At 46.7% G+C, this 19,230-nt stretch overlaps 6 non-coding genes across 6 annotated transcripts; 3 read left to right on the top strand and 3 right to left on the bottom strand.

The window, feature by feature from the left end:
* The first annotated feature begins 5,132 nt into the window (after positions 1-5,132).
* On the top strand, positions 5,133-5,299 carry LOC119094640 (U1 spliceosomal RNA). The gene has a single exon (XR_005093782.1). It is a non-coding gene; the product is annotated as a U1 spliceosomal RNA (small nuclear RNA).
* A 449-nt stretch (positions 5,300-5,748) lies between these two features.
* LOC119094648 (U5 spliceosomal RNA) lies at positions 5,749-5,862 on the bottom strand. Its single transcript, XR_005093789.1, has one exon. It is a non-coding gene; the product is annotated as a U5 spliceosomal RNA (small nuclear RNA).
* Positions 5,863-8,232: 2,370 nt separating this feature from the next.
* LOC119094638 (U1 spliceosomal RNA) lies at positions 8,233-8,399 on the top strand. The gene has a single exon (XR_005093780.1). It is a non-coding gene; the product is annotated as a U1 spliceosomal RNA (small nuclear RNA).
* A 443-nt stretch (positions 8,400-8,842) lies between these two features.
* On the bottom strand, positions 8,843-8,956 carry LOC119094655 (U5 spliceosomal RNA). Its single transcript, XR_005093796.1, has one exon. It is a non-coding gene; the product is annotated as a U5 spliceosomal RNA (small nuclear RNA).
* Positions 8,957-15,561: 6,605 nt separating this feature from the next.
* Positions 15,562-15,675, top strand: LOC119094649 (U5 spliceosomal RNA). Its single transcript, XR_005093790.1, has one exon. It is a non-coding gene; the product is annotated as a U5 spliceosomal RNA (small nuclear RNA).
* A 3,175-nt stretch (positions 15,676-18,850) lies between these two features.
* LOC119094667 (U1 spliceosomal RNA) lies at positions 18,851-19,017 on the bottom strand. The gene has a single exon (XR_005093808.1). It is a non-coding gene; the product is annotated as a U1 spliceosomal RNA (small nuclear RNA).
* Between the last annotated feature and the right edge of the window lie 213 nt (positions 19,018-19,230).

The raw sequence follows: 19,230 nt of genomic DNA on the forward strand, positions 1-19,230 counted from the left end.
ATATGATGAACATCATCTCAACTCGCCTATCTGTTAACAGCAGCACTTGTGATAAAAACATGATATTTAAAGCTAGTTTTTGGCCGGTTCCGACTTGCATTTTTATTCAATTCATTTGTGTATGCTTGTTGACACCAGACAAATTTGACAACACGCAAATCAAAACACTTCAAATCACTTTGAACAACTTATTTTGATTGTCATGGTTAACCTATGTCAAGGGCAATAATGGGTATGCTCCATAAAACAATCTCTCTTCTCCAAAAATAACACAACTTTTAAATGACCATGCCAGTATTGCTGTTTGCCCTTTCAGCTGCAGCAAATGCATCCATTAAGGCTTGTTTATTCATATTTAATGACAAAGTTTGAGATATTGGCTTCACATTTTAAATGGGGTGGTCTGACTATTTGTTACATACCAATATTGAACTCATATTATAATTGCTATGCAGCTTAGAGTATCCCCGTGTTAAAAATATGGTCCATATATACAGTACAGTCATTTGCCGGTCAGCAAACCATGACAACTACAGGAAACATGTGGTTAAAGCAGCCATAAGGGGCCACTTTAGGAAATCTGGCGCAAATATCCAAGAGTATGGAATAAAATAAACCCACTGCATGCCTTGTGGCATCATAATTTGTCTTATGGCAAAACTCGATGCATTAAAACAAAAAAATGGCTAACTGGTTACCAATCATGTGTTGAAAGCAGGCAAGGTAAGCAATTACTTGGTCCACAGGAGACTTACTGGCTTCTTCCTGCTCCCCAAAAACAAAAATTCAGTACCTTTTGCATTGTCTGCTGGCAGACCGAGTCATCCGACTTACTCCCCAAATATAAATATCAATCATGCCCACCAACCTTCGAGATTAAAATGCGAAACAAGTAAGGGGTGTGCATGATAAACATCTCCAGAGGGCAGGATTTCGCCATCAAACACTTCTGTATTACTTGCGTCAGGTCTGTCCCAAGGCTACGTATGGCAGCATTTATTCTGATGCTAATGCCTTGCCAGGTAGCATGGTGAGTGAGACACTCGGAAGGCTTGAATTTATCATTATTGAGCACCGCCATGAATGAAGAAAACGGTTAACCGAAGCTTTAAGAGGGCGAAAATGGCGGTAAAAATAAGCTCCGTGCTTCAAATTGTCTCCTTCATTCCCTGTGAATTGTTCACGCTTGGGTGCATATCAAACATGTTTGGGCGGCTGGCGAATTAATCCAATTCATGTATAAAATACGTACAAGTTTGCAGTTGGAGCATCTTGCAGAGAAATTGGGCAACATTTTAAGCAGCAGATGGTACCTCTAAAGACAGTTGAAAAGGAAGGACGAATAAAGTGGTATAACATTGGTATGATACCAAGAAAAACGAAAGTAGCTAAATAAATATAAAGACAGGTACTTTTCTCGCAAAAAATTTTGTTATCAGCTGATTTGACGTAAAATCTGTTAATAGAAGTGCTCAAATGGTGATATTCATCCTGTAAGTTTCATTTATAAGACATTTCTTGAACTTTTCATCCATGCATTTCGGGAGTGATGCAATTAAGTGGTCAAGTTTTCTCGGGAAAAATGAATGCGTGGAGGGAAATTATCTACCAGACCCTTTTGGTGTTTGCACCAGGCTCTGCTTTCGTGGTGTGATGGTGGGACCAAAAAAATAGGGGATGCGTGAAAACCTTGCATTTGGCGCACAGCTGCAGATTGTGATGCATTTTGTAAACAAACCAAACTCAATGCGTGCAAGCGGCTGGGGTCGCTGGGGTTCTTGGGCTTGGAGGTACCTGGCGCCCTTGCTCTGTGCATACATGGGACATGATTCAGATGTAGGTGAGGCAGGACATAGCCATTGGTGTCCAGGTTCTGCGAAACCTCGTTCATGCTTGGTGGTTTCAAGTGAGCTCGGTTTTGGATGACATCTGAAAACCTCAGGAAAGTAAATAGGGGTTTGGCATGTGCGATTAGACAATGTCAGGCAGGAGTGAAAAATTCACATAAATATGGGGAAAAGGAGTGAAACATTCCTTTTCCTAGGGTGTTGCTTTACACCCAAAGTCGGCAATTCTAGGACACTGCCATTTTCGCTTGTGCCACATGACTCACTGACACAACATTGTTCGCAATGATTGACTCACGATTTAGCACATGAAATGTATGAAGAACGTGATTTAGATCATGGCTCCAAGAGATCTTTAGTAGTGAAACGATTCAGCACTCGACCCATCCCAGAAACGATTGACCCATGAGTCAATTCATGATTCAGCTCGAGTCGAAAACAATTCGGCTGCTGGTTGAACCACCAGCAGACGATTCTGGGTGCCAGATTTCGGCTGAGTTTGAATTGTGCCGGTGGCGACCCTCCAGCGCGCAATGGCGGTTTTATCCGCGATCGCCGATCGAAAGCAATCGCGGCTACTTGAGCTATATATAGCCGTTTAATAATTTTGATGGAATCTGAAATAATTGAGTCGTTAAATTTGGCATGTAAATCAAGACAGAGTCGTTTTCCCAAACTCAAAATCATTATGTCGATAAGATCTGAATTGTTCGACAAGCGTAACGAATTAATGGTGAATCGATTATGGAAAAATTTATCGAACACACGTCTGGTACAACGATTAAATTATGCTCAGATCTGATTGTTCTGGTCTTAACAGTCTCACGCTAGTGATGCGTACAGTTTTACTCTGTAGAGACTATTGTATCAGTGCTCTGCCTCACAGGATTTAGTACATAAGGCTGTTAATGTGCGCGCCCAACGTTACCCGTTCAATACCTGCGTGTCTCCCTCAGTGCTGTCACCTATAGACCATTATCAGAAGTCCCAGTGGGTGCGTCCGCCGCCGATACCGCCGCTTGTAGGTAGTAGCAGCAAGCGCCGAAACTATGAGAATACGTAGGCTTTTTGCGCGGCGTTATTTCGTCAAGTAAATCACATACAACAGAACAATATGACTTCTACCTATTAGAAACAATGGTATCAGTAACTTATAGCTTTTGTTGTAATATTTGTTGCGGAAAAGGCTGCTCTGAACAACACAATTTCTCTGTTTAGTAAATATGCTCTTTGATACGGCATTGTTTGCTGCGATCATCGTACCTCGCATAACATTGATTGTGAGCCATTTGATCGCCGTCATGTCTGGAAATCGTGCTCACGAACGGCAGATATGGTCGGCTCGACCAGGATACGTATCGGGGCCTTGATCGCCGCATGGCTGAATGGGATGACAGGACTTGAATAGCGTTATTTTGACGTGACGAACGTCAAGATGGCCCTGAAATACTGTTGGCTTGATTGTTTTCCTCCATCTTCGCGGACGTGTAGCTGAGAAATTAGACGATTTTAGATCTTAGGAAGGCAGGTCTTTGAACTGCATCGAGTGCTGTTGAAGATGGATGTTTCAGTTCCAAACCCGCTTAGAAATGTGCAAGACTTCCTTTAGGGGTGGCCAGTTCAGCGAGACGTGTCGCAAGAAGTACAAGAAACCCAGTTCCAGGTTCCGAAGTCGATCTCCTCATGTTGGACAGCCACGCGCCGGGAGCCCAAGCAACGACACGCGCCTGCGTCAAGTTCTCCACTCTTTGAATGCCGTGAAAAGAGTTCGCCCTCATCTTCGAGCCCCTACTACCGCTGCGATTCGGAATACCAGGTTCAGCCAAACAAAGCAAGATGTACAAGTGATTCCTGAAGGCTGCGCCGACAAATAACATCATGGGATCAGTCGTGCTGCATTAGGGTGGCATGCAAAAAGATCAGGTCACAATTTCGGACCGCACGACGTGGCAGCTGCCGACGGTCAACCCACGTCGCACATCGGCTCCTTTCCTGCCAGCATCACTCTCCACGGCAGGACAGCTCACGAAGCAGTGCACGTCTTTCGTGAAGTTCGTGGGACGCTGCTCTCCGGACGCGCCGGCAATACTCTGGGCATGCTGCCCATCATTACCCTCGGGGCTGTCCGCCATATGCCAACGGAAAATTGGGACAAGCGAAGCATCCGCGTTCAACAACTTGCAACAAGCCTGCTGTTGGCGCTGGTAGTCGAGCAACCGTGTCCTCGCAGCAAAGAAGGAAGGAAAAACGAGCCGCTGATGGCCGATTCTGCGCCTTCCGGCATCTGTGAAGACGTGACGGCAGGCCTTTCCTCTCACGCTGGTCGCCACTTGCTCATCAACGTGAACAGGCTATGCGTGACCGATTGGTCTTGCATTTGCCAGAGGAGACAATCGAGCCGGCTAACTGATCTAAGTCGCCAAGAGCACTCGGTGTTCCAGTCCGTTTCTGCCCCGATCGAGTTCCTCAAGACGTCACGCTGAGACCGTCGGGGAGCTCCGTCATATCGTCCCCCATCCGGAAAGCGTGCTGTAGGGGAGCCAGAAGACGTACCGTAAGGGACAGTTCCAACACCAATACTATCTATCCAGGCTTTCTAGAACGAAGAAGACGTTCATCAGTGCTGCCAGCTATAGACACGTGACCTTAAAGTGAAGCTGTCACAGCGAATGGATGTGTCTCACGTGGCCGAACACAGCGAGTTGTTGTGACGCTTGTCGTGCGCCGTCTCCGCTAACAGCTACTGCGAACGCGACGGCTGGTAAGCAGCCCAACTGACAGCTACCTTCCAGTATTGCAGCCCTAGGTGATGGACTTGGAACCAAGGATACGCAACTTGCTCAACAGATGGCAAAGCGAAATAGTCATTTGAGTCGTTTAAAGGCATGTTTAGTGGTGCGAGGCACGGGGCTGGTTTGTTTTCTTCCTTGCGAATTTAACATTGAAACGAAAATATTGCACCGTGTATTTGTCTGTCTTGCCAGCTGCTTGCTCATTAAGCAAGCGTTAGAGTGCGAATTCCAGGAGGTTACCTCAGTCGTCACTAGATGGTGTTGTACGTGACTTTTTGGTGACAAGTTGCTTCAGCGAATTTCGAAAGTGCTGCTTGACGACCAAGAAGCGCTTCATGGGTCGTGCAGGGTGTTTGAAATGTGTTGCAACGACCGTCTAATGCAGAACATGAAAAGAGCCGAACTTGAGAGAAGTGGACAGATGAATACATTGATTGCGCGCCGTCGTGCCTTGCCAAGGACGATGTAGTGCCAAATGTGTGTGGCGGAACTCATACTTACCTGGCTCAGGGGACACCGTGATCACAAAGGCGGTTCCCCCAGGGCGAGGCCCTTCCATTGCACTCCGGTTGGGTTGACCCCTGCGATTACCCCAAATGTGGGTAACTCGGGAGTACAATTTTTGTTAGCGGGGTAGGTTGCGTTCGCGCTCCAACCCTATTTGCACTTGGATGAGACAAATCAGCGCGGGAAGAGCGAAAGCGCTACGCGCGCGTGGAGTGCGTCAAGCACATGAGAACCACGACGGACGTGTTCAGATAGGGCTGTCGGACGGGCGAAGACGCTCTGTAACGTTGTTCGTGCCGTAAAGAGCGTAAGGTATAAAGCACGTTTACATGACACGTAGAGAGTACAGATAGTGGTGGTCCCATTTCTAAACACTGAGACAACTTAGACACATCAGCCCGCCATTATGCCTCTCAGGATTTTAATATGCCAGCTGATTTGTTTTGTGGGACTCTTTTCGAGCATGAGTACAGGACGCTGAAAATTGTATGAGCCCCAACTGACGCATAGTAGTGCCCACGTGCCGTGTCTTATCTATCGCCTCTGAGCACCGCGCTGGAGCTCTACCAGCGCCGTTGTCATTGCCGCCCCACATGTGGTGTGGCCACCGTACGGTGGCCGTAAGAAATTCGCGAATACTCATTTGAGTGTTCCCCTCCACGGAAATCTTTAGTAAAAGGCGAAAGATTTGTGCGTTTTGAAGGGAAACCAGAGATCCCGCCTGGCGCGTCAACTGGGAGACCGAGCATGTGTGCTGTGGATGGCTATCACTAGTTTATAGCGTGGCGTGACCGTTTCGTGTCCTTTTACCTAATGCTTGGACCGGTGCATACATGTGCGTGGAATCCGTTTGTACGCCCATAAATAAAAGTTAAGAACCACGCGCTACTACTCTGGAAAATGTTGCAAAATCCTGAAGACTGGCAAAACAAGTTGTTAAGTTGATGTCGGCCACCTAGTGGCAGACATGAGAACTGAAGGTTTACTGCGATTTATTTGTGTTTGGTGGTTTTGACTTGTATGACGGCTTGTTGCGCCGCGGCGAAACGGTGCTGCCCCGTCTCCCGGCAGCCTCAAGCCTGCGCTCAAGGTCAAACGGCCGCCTGCACGCGTGATGGGCCGCATTGTTTCATTGCTGCCGACCGCTTGTGGCATCTCGCACCGACATGTTCTCGCGTAACACATGTTACGCGTTAGGTGATGCATTTTGTTTTCTTTCACGGGTTCACAAGTATAAAACATTGACCTGCGGCCTAGAAAATCGGAAAAATGGCCTGTTCACGAGTGCCGCACAACCCGAAAGTGCTCACGCTTACGTTCGCGACACGCATTCAGCAGCAAAATCTTACTAACAGCCAATCATCTTCCGCGCATGGTATCATACGTGCCGCATGTTCACTTTTGCAAATGTACCAGCGGCCATGCTGTTTTGACCATATGCAGGAAACAGGCTGTATGATGACCGCGATCGCATGACGTTTCTATGACATCATTATTGCCGAGGCAATTTGAAATTGGCTCCCAATGAACCTTTTTGCACTTTTGCAGGCGTGTAACTCAGAAGCCAGAGCGTTTCGGGTCTTAAAAAGGACATGACGGTGAACTGCGTCAAAAGGTCCTCAAGATGGCTGTTTCAGTTCAAAACGTCATACAACTGTGGAGCATTTTCTTTGAGACTTGACAACACTTCTGAAACTATATGGCCACGCCTGCCCCTCATCCTGACAGAAAGGGCGAACACGATGGGGAATCCAACGTCGCAGTGAACGGTCACACACAAAACCAATTACTTGTACACGTCAGTCATAATGCCGCTCCAGTGACGTGGCAAGACGCGAACAAGGAAGTTTTGCTGGTTGTAGCAGAAAGCGATGCAACTATGAGAACACGTGGACTTTTTACGCAACGTTCTTTCGTAAGGTAAACCACATACAACTGAACAACGTGACTTCTACCTATTAGAAACAATGATATCAGTAGTATTGGCCCCCTCCCCCATCCCCGGTGCGTAAAAATGTGCGTCTGAACAACCTGCAACGTGCCTGCTGTTGGCGCTGGCAGTCGAGCAACCGTGTCCTCGCGACAAAGAAGGAATGAAAACGAGCGGCTGATGGCTGATTCTGCGCCTTCCGGCATCTATGAAGACGTGACGGCAGGCCTTTCCTCTCACGCTGGTCGTCATTTTCTCACCAACGTGAACAGGCTATCAGATCTGAGTCGCCAAGAGCACTCGGTGTTCCAGTCCGTTTCTGCCCCGATCGAGTTCCTCAAGACGTCACGCTGAGACCGTCGGGGAGCTCCGTCATATCGTCCCCCATCCGGAAAGCGTGCTGTAGGGGAGCCAGAAGACGTGCCGTAGGGGGCAGTTCCAACACCCATACTATCGATCCGAGCTTTCTAGAACGAAGAAGACGTTCATCAGTGCTGCCAGCTGTAGATACGTGACCCTTAAGTGAAGCTGTCACAGCGAATGGATGTGTCTCACGTGGCCGAACACAGCGAGTCGTTGTGACGCTTGTCGTGCGGCGTCTCCGCTAACAGCTACTGCGAACGCGACGGCTGATAAGCAGCCCAACTGACAGCCACCTTACAGTATTGCAGCCCTAGGTGGCGGACTTGGAACCAAGGATACGCAACTTGCTCAACAGATGGCAAAGCGAAATAGTCATTTGAGTCGTTTAAAGGCATGTTCAGTGGTGCGAGGCACGGGGCCGGTTTGTTTTCTTCCTCGCGAATTTAGCATTAAAACGAAAATATTGCACCGTGTATTTGTCTGTTTTGCCAGCTGTTTGGTCATTAAGCAAGCGTTCGTGTGCGGATTCCAGGAGGTTACCTCAGTCGCCACTAGATGGTGTTGTACGTGGCTTTTTGGTGACAGGTTGCTTCAGCGAATTTCGAAAGTGCTGCTGGACGACCAAGAAGCGTTTGATGAGTCGTGCAGGGTGTTTGAAATGTGTTGCAACGACCGTCTAATGCAGAACATGAAGAGAGCGGAACTTGAGAGATGTGGACAGATGAATACATTGATTGCGCGCCGTCGTGCCTTGCCAAGGACGATGTAGTGCCAAATGTGAATGGCGGAACTCATACTTACCTGGCTCAGGGGATACCGTGATCACAAAGGCGGTTCCCCCAGGGCGAGGCCCTTCCATTGCACTTCGGTTGGGTTGACCCCTGCGATTACCCCAAATGTGGGTAACTCGGGAGTACAATTTTTGTTAGCGGGGTAGGTTGCGTTCGCGCTCCAACCCTATTTACACTCAAATGAGGCAAGTCAGCGCGGGAAGAGTGAAAGCGCTCCGCACGAGTGGAGTGCGTCGAGCACGCGGGAACCACGATGGACGCATTCAGATAAGGTTGTCTGACGGGCGGAGACGCTCTGTAACGTTGTTCGTGCCGTAGAGAGCGTACGATATAAAGCACGTTCACCTGACACATAGAGTAGACAGTGTGGTCCCATTTCTAAACAAACAACACTGAGACAACTTAGACACCTAAGCCATCTCAGGGTTTGAATATTCCAGCTGATTTGTTTTTGCGGGACTCTTTTCGAGCATGAGTACAGACCGTTGAAAATTTTGTGAACCCCAACTGACGCCTAGTGGTGCCCACGTGCCTTGTCTTGCATCTGTCGCCTCCGAGCACCTCGCTGGAGCTTTACCAATACCGTTGTCATTGCCTCCTCACATGTGATGTGGCCACCGTACGGTGGCCGTAAGAAATTCGCGCATACTCATTTGAGTGTTCCCCTCCACGGAAATCTTTAGTAAAAGGCGAAAGATTTGTGCGTTTTGAAGGGAAACCAGAGATCTCGCATGGCGCGTCAACTGGGAAACCGAGCATGTGTGCTGTGGATGCCTATCACTAGTTTATAGCGTGGCGCGACCGTTTCGTGTCCTACCTAATGCTTGGACCGGTGTATACATGTGCGTGGGATCCGTTTCTACGCCCATGAATAGAAGTTAAGTACCACGCACGGCTACTCTGGAAAATGTCGCAAAATCTTGAAGACTGGCAAAACAAGTTGTCAAGTTGATGTCGGTCACCTAGTGGCAGACACGAGAACTGAACGTTTGCTGCGATCATTTGTGTTTGGTGGTTTTGGCTTGTATGACGGCTTGTTGCGCCGCGACGAAAACGGTGCTGCCCTGTCTCCCGGCAGCCTCAAGCCTGCGTTCAAGGTCAAACGGCCTTCTGCACGCGTGATGGGACGCAGTGTTTCATTGCTGCCGACCGGTTGTGGCATCTCGCACCGACTTGTGGACAAAGACGGGTCGGAGGTCGGAGCGACCCGGAAGTCGTTTGCCATGCAGACTTGTTTTCGACTCGAGTTGATTCATTGTTCGGCTCATCAGTCAATCGTCTTTGAGTGAGGCGTGAGCTGAGTGCACTCGTCGGGAAAAGTTCTGCTTGAGTGGTGAGTTGAATTACATTGCCTGCAAATTTCATACGCTGAATCGTAAGCCAATCATTTCTGACAAAGTTGTGTTACGCCGTTTGGTCATGGCGTGTCGATGTTGTCGTGTCATGATATGACTCAAATGAAAGCGGTCACATGAGGAAACAGCAGGTTCCTGACAAGCCATTTGAGAGTGTTGATGTGAACAACGTGCAGCTGCAGTATGCATTGGTTGCACAGTTTTTCATCTGCTTTTATGCAAACTCATTACAAGCGCGTGGCGCGTGGCGCGTGGGCTGGCGGCCGTCTGTGGTAGGTGGTTGGGCGTACGGTTGTAAATGACTGTTCGTTGCATCCGTGGCGATTATTGCGAGCTGTGGTCAATGCTAGGTTAAGTTATGTCCATGTTCGAGTTGGTCTGCGTAGGACATAGGAAGTGATAGCTTTGCTAATCTATAGACCGGTACGATTCTGGTACTCGTTTCTCATTCCCCAGTATCGTTGAAAGGCAATACCATTCAACACTCACACACTTTATTTTCCACATTTCCATACATGGTTTAGCATATGCCTAGGTGGCAACACAGGCTGCTTGCTACTGGGCATCTTAGTCTGGTGGGTACAAGATTTGTGCTCTTGCAGATATCAATACATGGCTCCTAACTGAAGCAGCAAGTCTCAAGGTGTTGCACCTTCTGGTTTGATTTTGTTCTGACACAAAGAGGGAAAAATGAGTTTTTCTAACAGCTGTTCTTGTTGCATCATGATGGAGTACAAAATATTTCATTTTACCTAGTCGCAATCCTGGAGTACAAAATCTCCTGGCATACATTATACCAGCAAACGTCAAGTTTTCCAACACTGGGTAGATGTGGTCATGGCCTTTATTGTTACCTTTTGCCGCAATATGAAAGTGTTCATTAACTGATATTTAAATAACAGACAACATGCGTATCTACACGACAGGAGCTCTTAGGGACATCTCATCATCTTGTATTCAGAATCTGATTATGACAAGGATGGAGAGGTGGGCCACATGGCTTGGTTTAACTCTCAATGAATAATGGGTACAGAGAAGCTATTATATTTGTATTATATATATATATATATATATATATATGTGTATGTGTGCTTACATATAGCGAAGTATAGTAAAGCTGTTATATTTTTAGTTATCAACATTAAGGTATCACTTTCCACGGGTACCTAATTTAATGTAAGCTTTACGGTCGCATGTAAATGATGTATCACAAAAATAGTGCATACATAATTAAAATACTAGCCTATGTGTAAGACATAGACCTAAATGCAATTCAAGATGTCTTAGGCAGTCGTGCCACGGTTAATTATGTACATATATCAACCTTGTAAATCAGGAGTCAATTGACTCTTAAAGGACAGATGTGATAACTTGTGTAAATATGTATCATTTAATCCAATGAGCAATGTGAACATGTCTGGGGATCAAAAATTGGTGACAAACTGCCTGAATATGCCATCTCACAATAACATGTGTTCCTCCAATTGACATCGTGGTGGTTTCTGACACAATCCAACACTTGGGTCCTAAGCCAAGGTGAGAATTTCTATAAAATGGCCAAAGTGTGGTGGGTACCTTCCCTAAATTGAAGCACTGTTTTCTGAAGCACTGATAATTATTGCCTGTTGTCTACTCATTAAAGCTTTCCTGCGCCAAGCACAATCACAGGCGGTACAACCAGGATTGTCAAAGGGGCATAGCGTGGGGAGGATGCAGCTACACATTGATAGCTTGAGCAGAGCCTTAATAGTTTGTCTGAATCGGTCTATATCGCAAGAATGTGGGCCTAGGGGAAGGAACTGCTTCCCCCCCCCCCCCCCCCCCCCCTCCTTAGCTGCATCACTGTGCAATTCCCTCATCATGTTTTAAAGAATTGTGAACAATGATTAAGGTAACAGTGCATAATTGGTCGGCATCTTGGAATAAAACATTGGGAATGACATGGTTGGATGGGCCAATATGAACAAATCTGCACACCAGTCCCACACGAAAGCGGTCAATGGTGTAGTGATTACGCCCAGACTAGACAGCATTCCATACCGCAGCGCTAAAGCACGTGCCAGTGCATTCTGGATATTCATCATTCCACAAGCTTTGCATAGTACAGTCAAGAATGAACAGGTAAATGTTCTTACCCAGTGATGTCTTGAGCTCCCAGAGCTGCTCACTAAAGCATGAATGGCAAAGAGAGAAGCGTAATGGCGACAGGGATGTCTGGGCATGTGCCAGGCAACTCCTAGTGAGGGCGTCAAGCCCCTTATGAAAGCGTGATTATCATGCTGTGGGGTCAAAGGAAAACTTATGGGAGTCTGCAATTGATAGCTTGGAGGTTCGCGACTCCCCCCCACAGGGTGTCAATTACGTGACACCCCACTTGGTGGTCGTTGTAGCATTCGGCCACCCGAAAGTGACTCTCGCGTCGGCGGCGACGCAGAAAACCGACTCCTGCATGAGTTCACGGTAACATAGCGACCAGTTTTTGGAACGTGACACCCCCAACGAACTTTAAGCATACGAATACGGTGGTCGGGTGTGGCTCCTAGGTGTAAAAACGTATTTCAGTGAAAAAGCAGAGTTAATGGAGTGTACTACTTTCATAGTGGTGAGCAGGGAGTCAAATGAGATTTCTCGCGCAGGGCCGATTACTTCAAATCGAAGTTCTGAGCTGTTTAGAAGTCTTGAGAAGTTAGTATTACTGATCAAATCGGACGCGGATGATGTAACAATAAGTGAAAAGTACACAAAGGGGGATACTCCCTTTAAGGTGTTGCGATTGCCACGAGATGGCAGCGTGGGTTGTTTCTTCCCTTTGATGTTACTTCAGCGAATTTTGTCAAAGCGTTTTTACAATAGTTAGACGTGTGACATGATATGCATCGGAGTTTAATGTATCTCAGTGGCATGCATCCAGAATGCATGAAGAAAGGAAAATGGTGGATATGAACAGATGAGCATTATGGTCGCGTACCGTGGCAAGTCGCAAAAACATTGTTATAAAAACCTGACTGGCATAACAACCCATCCTCACATACTCTTGCTTGCTTTTATTTCTAAATACACGCCTAAGGGAATTTGGCAACTATCTACGGTTCATTTTGGTTGTGTAATATGCATTTGGGTTTTGCAACAGCTTCAATTTATTTTTTGTTATCAATCCAACCGATGGTCATGCGTGAACAAATACATTCCTGACAGCTAAATCAATCAGTGAGGAGGGAATGACGAATGCACCGGCTTACATGTGGCGAGTAACTGTGCGCCACATGCATGGCCGTTGTTTTGGTTGCTACAGTCTCGTGCGGATAAGGCTAACACTGGCAGTAAAAGCTGTACGCATTCGAAGATCCCTTGTGTAATTCCAAATGGGAAAATGATGCACTGAACATACCTGGTGTACCAGCGACATTCGCGGCGACATTTCCACCTCATGTGCTTCGTAAAACGCTGAACTCGGTTCAAGGTTGCCACCAATTTCGGATAAAAGGATCTAATATTTCAAGGTGTCATGTACGAATGAGTGTAGGTTCATTACCAAACGAACTCCATGACTTATCAACATAATTACTATGCATTTCATGCCTGCTTATGCCACACTCAGATGTTGCATGTCCTTTCTTGTCAACATGTCACATTACTGGTGCACACATATATCCGGTATGATGGGTGCAAAGCTGGTATTTGATGACAGGGTGTCACAGCGGTTGCATGAACAGTTTGGGTCAGTGGTCATGTGTTCCAAATTGATGGTTGTCTACATACTTTATGACCTGGTGACGAGAACATTTAACTTCAGCTGTTTGGAAAAAGGCTGTATCGCACAATGTATCACTTTTCAGCTTATATCATTTAAACATCTTATGTTAAAACAATGATACTCTGCTGTAATGCTTTCAAGCTATAATACCAAACATACCTGCCCATCCGTGTTGTTTCATGACCGTGGTTTATTAAATGGGGCAGCTATGCCTGTATTGAAGTACAGCTTCCCCAATTGTGAAAACCAGATGTCAATTCTGGGGTAAGGATACGGAATGCAATGCTACTCCAAACATGCAAAAACATGCAGACAAACGGAGTGCACCAATTCAAACAAAACACAACACCGGCCAAGAGATATACCCATGCAACTTGCGAATATTAATCAGAATAAGGCTGCTGTCTTCTTTGCAGAAAGTTCTTGTGTCCTGTGTATTCCTATTAGAAGAAACAAATACCAACATCTAAGAAGTGTTGACAGGCCTCCTCCCTTGGCCTCCGGCTAACATTGCCTAGAGCGCAGCTGTGGTGTAGCGTGCCAAAGAATTGATGAGAAAGGCGCCCTAACGATTTTGAGCAAGGACTTCGGGAGCAATGTGCCGATAAGGTAGGCAAAACGTTAGCACATAGGTGGAATCATTCACGAGGGACAAAGGAGTGCTTGTTTTTCTTAGAAGCGGCAGTTCAAACGAGTCTGGACGCTGTCAATCTCTTTTAAATTGGAATTGGACACGCGTAAACAGCAGCGAGCCAGCAAGGATAAGCACAACCAGTGTCGGAAAACTTAACGTTTGCTGGCATAATGTATACCAGGAGATTTTGTACCCCAGGATTGCGACTAGGTACTACATCATGATGCAACAAGAACAGCTGTTAGAAAAACTCATTTTTCCCTCTTTGTGTCAGGACAAAATCAAACCAGAAGGCGCAACACCTTGAGACTTGCTGCTTCGGTTAGGAGCCATGTATTGACATCTGCAAGAGCACAAATCTTGCACCCACCAGACTAAGATGCCCAGTGGCAAGCAGCCTGTGTTGCCACCTAGGCATATGATAAACCATGTATGGAAATGTGAAAAATAAAGTGGGTGAATGTTGAATGGTATCGCCTTTCAGCAACACTGGGGAATGAGAAACGAGTACCAGAATCGTACCGGTCTATAGATCAGCAAAGCTCCCACTTCCTATGTCCTACGCAGACCAACTCGAACATGGACATGACGTACCTAGCATTGACCACGGCTCGCAATAATTGCCACGGATGCAACAAACAGTCAATTAAAACCGCACGCCCATCCACCTACCACAGACGGCCGCCAACCCACGCGCCACGCGCCACGCGCTTGTAATGAGTTTGCAAAAAAGCGGATGAAAAACTGCGCAACCAACGCATACTGCAACTGCACGCTGTTCACCTCAACACTCTCAAATGGTTTGTTGGTTTGTCAGGAACCTGCTGTTTCCTCATGTGACCGTTCTCATTTGAGTCATATGATGACACGACAGCATTGGCACGCCATGACTAAACGGCCTAACACAACTTTGTCAGAAATGATTGGCTCACGATTCAGCGTATGAAATTTGCAGGCAATGTAATTCAGCTCACCACTCAAAGCAGAACTTTTCCCGACGAGTGCACTCAGCTCACGCCTCACTCAAAGACGATTGAGTGATGAGCCGAACAATGAATCAACTCGAGTCGAACACAAGTCGGCATGTAAAACCACTCCCGGGTCGCTCCGACTTCCGACCCGCCTTTGTCCACAGGTCGGTGCGAGATGCCACAACCGGTCGGCAACAATGAAACACTGCGGCCCATCACACGTGCGGACGGCCGTTTAACCTTGAACGCAGGCTTGAGGCTGCCGGGGGACGGCGCAGCACCATTTCGTCGCGGCGCCGTCAACAAGCCGTCATACAAGCCAAAACCACCAAACACAAATGATCGCTGCAAACCTTCAGTTCTCGTGTCTGCCACTAGGTGACCGACATCAACTTGACAACTTGTTTTGCCAGTCTTCAAGATTTTGCGACATTTTCCAGTGTAGCCGCGCGTGGTTCTAAACTTGTATCCATGAGCGTACAAACGCATACCACGCACGTGTATGCACCGGTCCAAGCATTAGGTAGAAGGACACGAAACGGTCGCGCCACGCTATAAACTAGTGATAGGCATCCACAGCACACATGCTCGGTTTCCCAGTTGACGCGCCAGGCGGGATCTCTGGTTTCCCTTCAAAACGCACAAATCTTTCGCCTTTTACTAAAGATTTCCGTGGAGGGGAACACTCAAATGAGTATTCGCGAATTTCTTACGGCCACCGTACGGTGGCCACGTCACATGTGAGGAGGCAATCACAACGGTATTGGTAAAGCTTCAGCGAGGTGCTCGGAGGCGACAGATGCAAGACAAGGCATGTGGGCGTCACTTGGCGTCTGTTTGGGCTCACAAAATTTTCAGCGGTCTGTATTCATGCTCGAAGAGTCCCACAAAACAAATCAGCTGGCATATTGAAATCCTGAGAGGCACCATGGCGGGCTTGTGTGTCTTAAGTTGTCTCAGTGTTACGTTTACAAATGGGACCACCACTGTCTGTACTCTCTATGTGTCAGATGAACAGGTGAACGTGCTTTATATCGTACGCTCCTTACGGCACGAACAACGTTACAGAGCGTCTCCGCCCGCCGGACAACCTTATCTGAATACGTCCAGTTACCCGGTTTACATGGGCAGCCGAGGATAATTCGAATTAAGATCGGAACGGATCATGCGACGTTAACCCTCTCGGCCAGGGGCGTTTACATGGGCGAAAGCGGCTTTACGTCGGATTAACGGTCGATAGTTCGAATCAAGGAACGGATTATGGGCGAAAACTGCGCTTTTGAGGCGAACTGAACAAAACAAGAAGAAAAAGGCCGGTACTCTGCGTATGGATGGCGAATGTCACGAGCTATGGTGGGCGCGAGACAGCTTTGAGGGCGAGTAGGAAGATGGACTCCGTTGGAAAAATGATCTGTGCGGGACTCATAGGCTTTATAGCTACAGCACAAGCCATAGCACTTGAAACACAAGAGTTGCGCAGTCAGCACTGCCAAATCTATCACATAAGCAGTGTCATATGTAAATTCTTACTAGCGGGAAACTTTGGCTAGCAGGAAATCATTATTTTCTTGTACTGGCCAATGACACTCACAAACTTACCACACTCATATCAGTATGCCACCCAGCATCATGTCATCTACTTTGCGCAGCCCAAGAAACACCTTACCTACTCCCACACTAATGCATTTATGAGCAGCCTGCAACAGTGAGCTAAGCTACAGAAATGACTCATGAATGCTACATAGTTAGTGGCAAAAATTGTGTAACTATGTTGTCTTTCCCCATCCAATGCATCGTCGGTACCTGAGGGCAGCATTGCCATTTAGACTTGGCATGGACTGGCAAGTCAGAATGCAGCTATTTGCTTTCTTGACATACTAGGGTTGAAATACTGCTTTGATATCTTTGCAGTCAACAGCATTGGCTGATATGGACTGATGGCTAGGTGGCACAAACAGCTGTGTTCGCACAGTCCAAAGATCATAACATGTGAACCAGCCCCAGAGCTGTCATGACAAAAGCAATCTGGGCTCAAAATTCATAACAAATGATTAATTATAACAACAGCTCAATTATCCACCTCATGGCTGCAAATATACATGTCACAAAAAAGCACCAGGGTAACATATTTACTCACCAGTACAAAAACAGGTAATGATGTGCACCACAGATGTGCTCTGCACATCATGTGGCATTATGTTCGGTTTACTTAGTTTATGCACTGTTTTCTTCCACATGAAATGCACAAACCTGGATTTGACAGAGTACTGATGACAGCTATTTTCATCCAGTGCTCACATTTGCTTTCTTGACATTTTGGAACCATCACTGGGCAATTTTGGTCCCATCATTAAAAATAGTTCACATTCTGCACTGACTGCAATGATCTATTGCCTATATTTGTTGATCCTTTGCATCATGCAGGAATTATTGAGTTACCTATCTCACACACATTAAACCGACAAGCAACAAACAGCCTAATCGCATCAAAAACAAATATTCCAGCCCCCGCTTCCTTGCCATTTGCTCTACCAGTGTGATGTAACTTCATATTTCCTTGACGAGCCAGTCACCAATATCCAGCACATCCCTCCTGCCAATAGGTGGTCAACCAAATGTTCAAGTCACAGGAGGAATGTCTGCAAAATCAATCCTGGGGCATTTATGTATTCACTTGATGAAAGAAACTATTGGTACTCCCTGCAAGAATTGTTGAACAGTTGAAGTACCTACCTCATGGCCTGCAAAGACAACCCATCACAAAAAGCACCAAGGTGACATGTTTAATCACCAGTACAAAAACAGGTGATGATATGCAACACAGACGTGTTCTCCATGCAGCATGTGCCATCGTGTTAGGTGTTAGTTTATGCACTGTTTTCCTGCACATGGAACACACAAACTTGGATTTAGCAGAGTAATGATGACAACTATTTTCATCCAGTGTTCACATTTGCTTTCTTGCTGTTCTGACCCCGTCATTGGCCAATTTCGGTCCTACCATTAAAAAAGTTCACATTCCGAGCTGACTGCAATGATCTATATTTGTTCATCCGTCATATCATGCAGCAATTTTTAAGCTACCTTTCTCACACAAATTTAACTAACAAGCAACCAGCATCCTAATTTAAGGAACATCTGCAAAACACTCCTGGGGCCTTTAGGTATTAACTTAATGAAAGAAACTTGGAGGCATTCTCTGCAAGAATTTTGAGCAATCCAAAAATTAAAATGAGAACAAGTCAAAGCTATATAAAATGACCATATTACCTCCATCTGGCTTTTGGAAGCATGGAGCCTGCCCCAGATGTAAATTAATCTAACCTTTAGGCGGAAAGATAACACGAAACACCGCCGACGCCTGCTGTCTGCATAGATCAAGCGCCTAGCAAGGCTAAATCACGTGAGCATTTCTGTGCTGCTAGCCACTCAAGGCCCTCAATAATAAGAGTAGTTTTAGCAGCATGGTGTCAACTTCACCTTCTTTCTCTTTTCCTTTACCATCTTGGACTTGGACCGTCTGGAGCAATAGCTAAAAAACCCGTGGAAAAGCGGCAACACCAAACAAAGCTGGAATGGCCATGAACAGAACTGCGTGCGCCAGGCATTTTTCTTCTTTTTTTTTGTTTAGACAGCTTACGGCCGATAATTCGGACGAAATCCCTTCCTGAACGGATGATCCTCTCACGGGAAGGGATTTCTTCCGGCGCACAATTCGAATCAGCGGGACGGCGCGTGAGTGTATACATGGGCCGGATAGTTCGGATCGAGGACGGGTCCCGGCTCAATTCGAATCACAGCTGCCCATGTAAACAGGGTAAGTGTGGTTCCCATGTGCTTAACGCACTCCACTCGTGTGGAGCGCTTTCGCTCTTCCCGAGCGGAATTGTCTCACTTGAGGGTAAATAGGGTTGGAGCGCGAACGCAACCTACCCCGCTAACAAAAATTGTACTCCCGAGTTACCCACATTTGGGGTAATCGCAGGGGTCAACCCAACCGAAGTGCAATGGAAGGGCCTCGCCCTGGGGGAACCGCCTTCGTGATCACGGTATCCCCTGAGCCAGGTAAGTATGAGTTCCGCCATTTCATTTCATTTCATTTATTTGTTTGAGGCGTTTCGGCCTGTTCAGACCATTTCACGCCTGGATGATGTTATTTTAAATTGGTGTAATTATGTATGTGAAGAAAAGTGTACGTTTATTGACATTTACAACGCTTGAAGCAAACCGGCAAGTCTGAGAAAGTTAAAGACAATGTTCAGCAGTTCAGGATGGTCATCGCCAAG

The sequence above is a fragment of the Pollicipes pollicipes genome, unplaced genomic scaffold (genome assembly GCF_011947565.3).
Source record: "Pollicipes pollicipes isolate AB1234 unplaced genomic scaffold, Ppol_2.1 Scaffold_4002;HRSCAF=4701_pilon_pilon_pilon, whole genome shotgun sequence".
Classification (NCBI taxonomy): domain Eukaryota; kingdom Metazoa; phylum Arthropoda; class Thecostraca; order Pollicipedomorpha; family Pollicipedidae; genus Pollicipes; species Pollicipes pollicipes.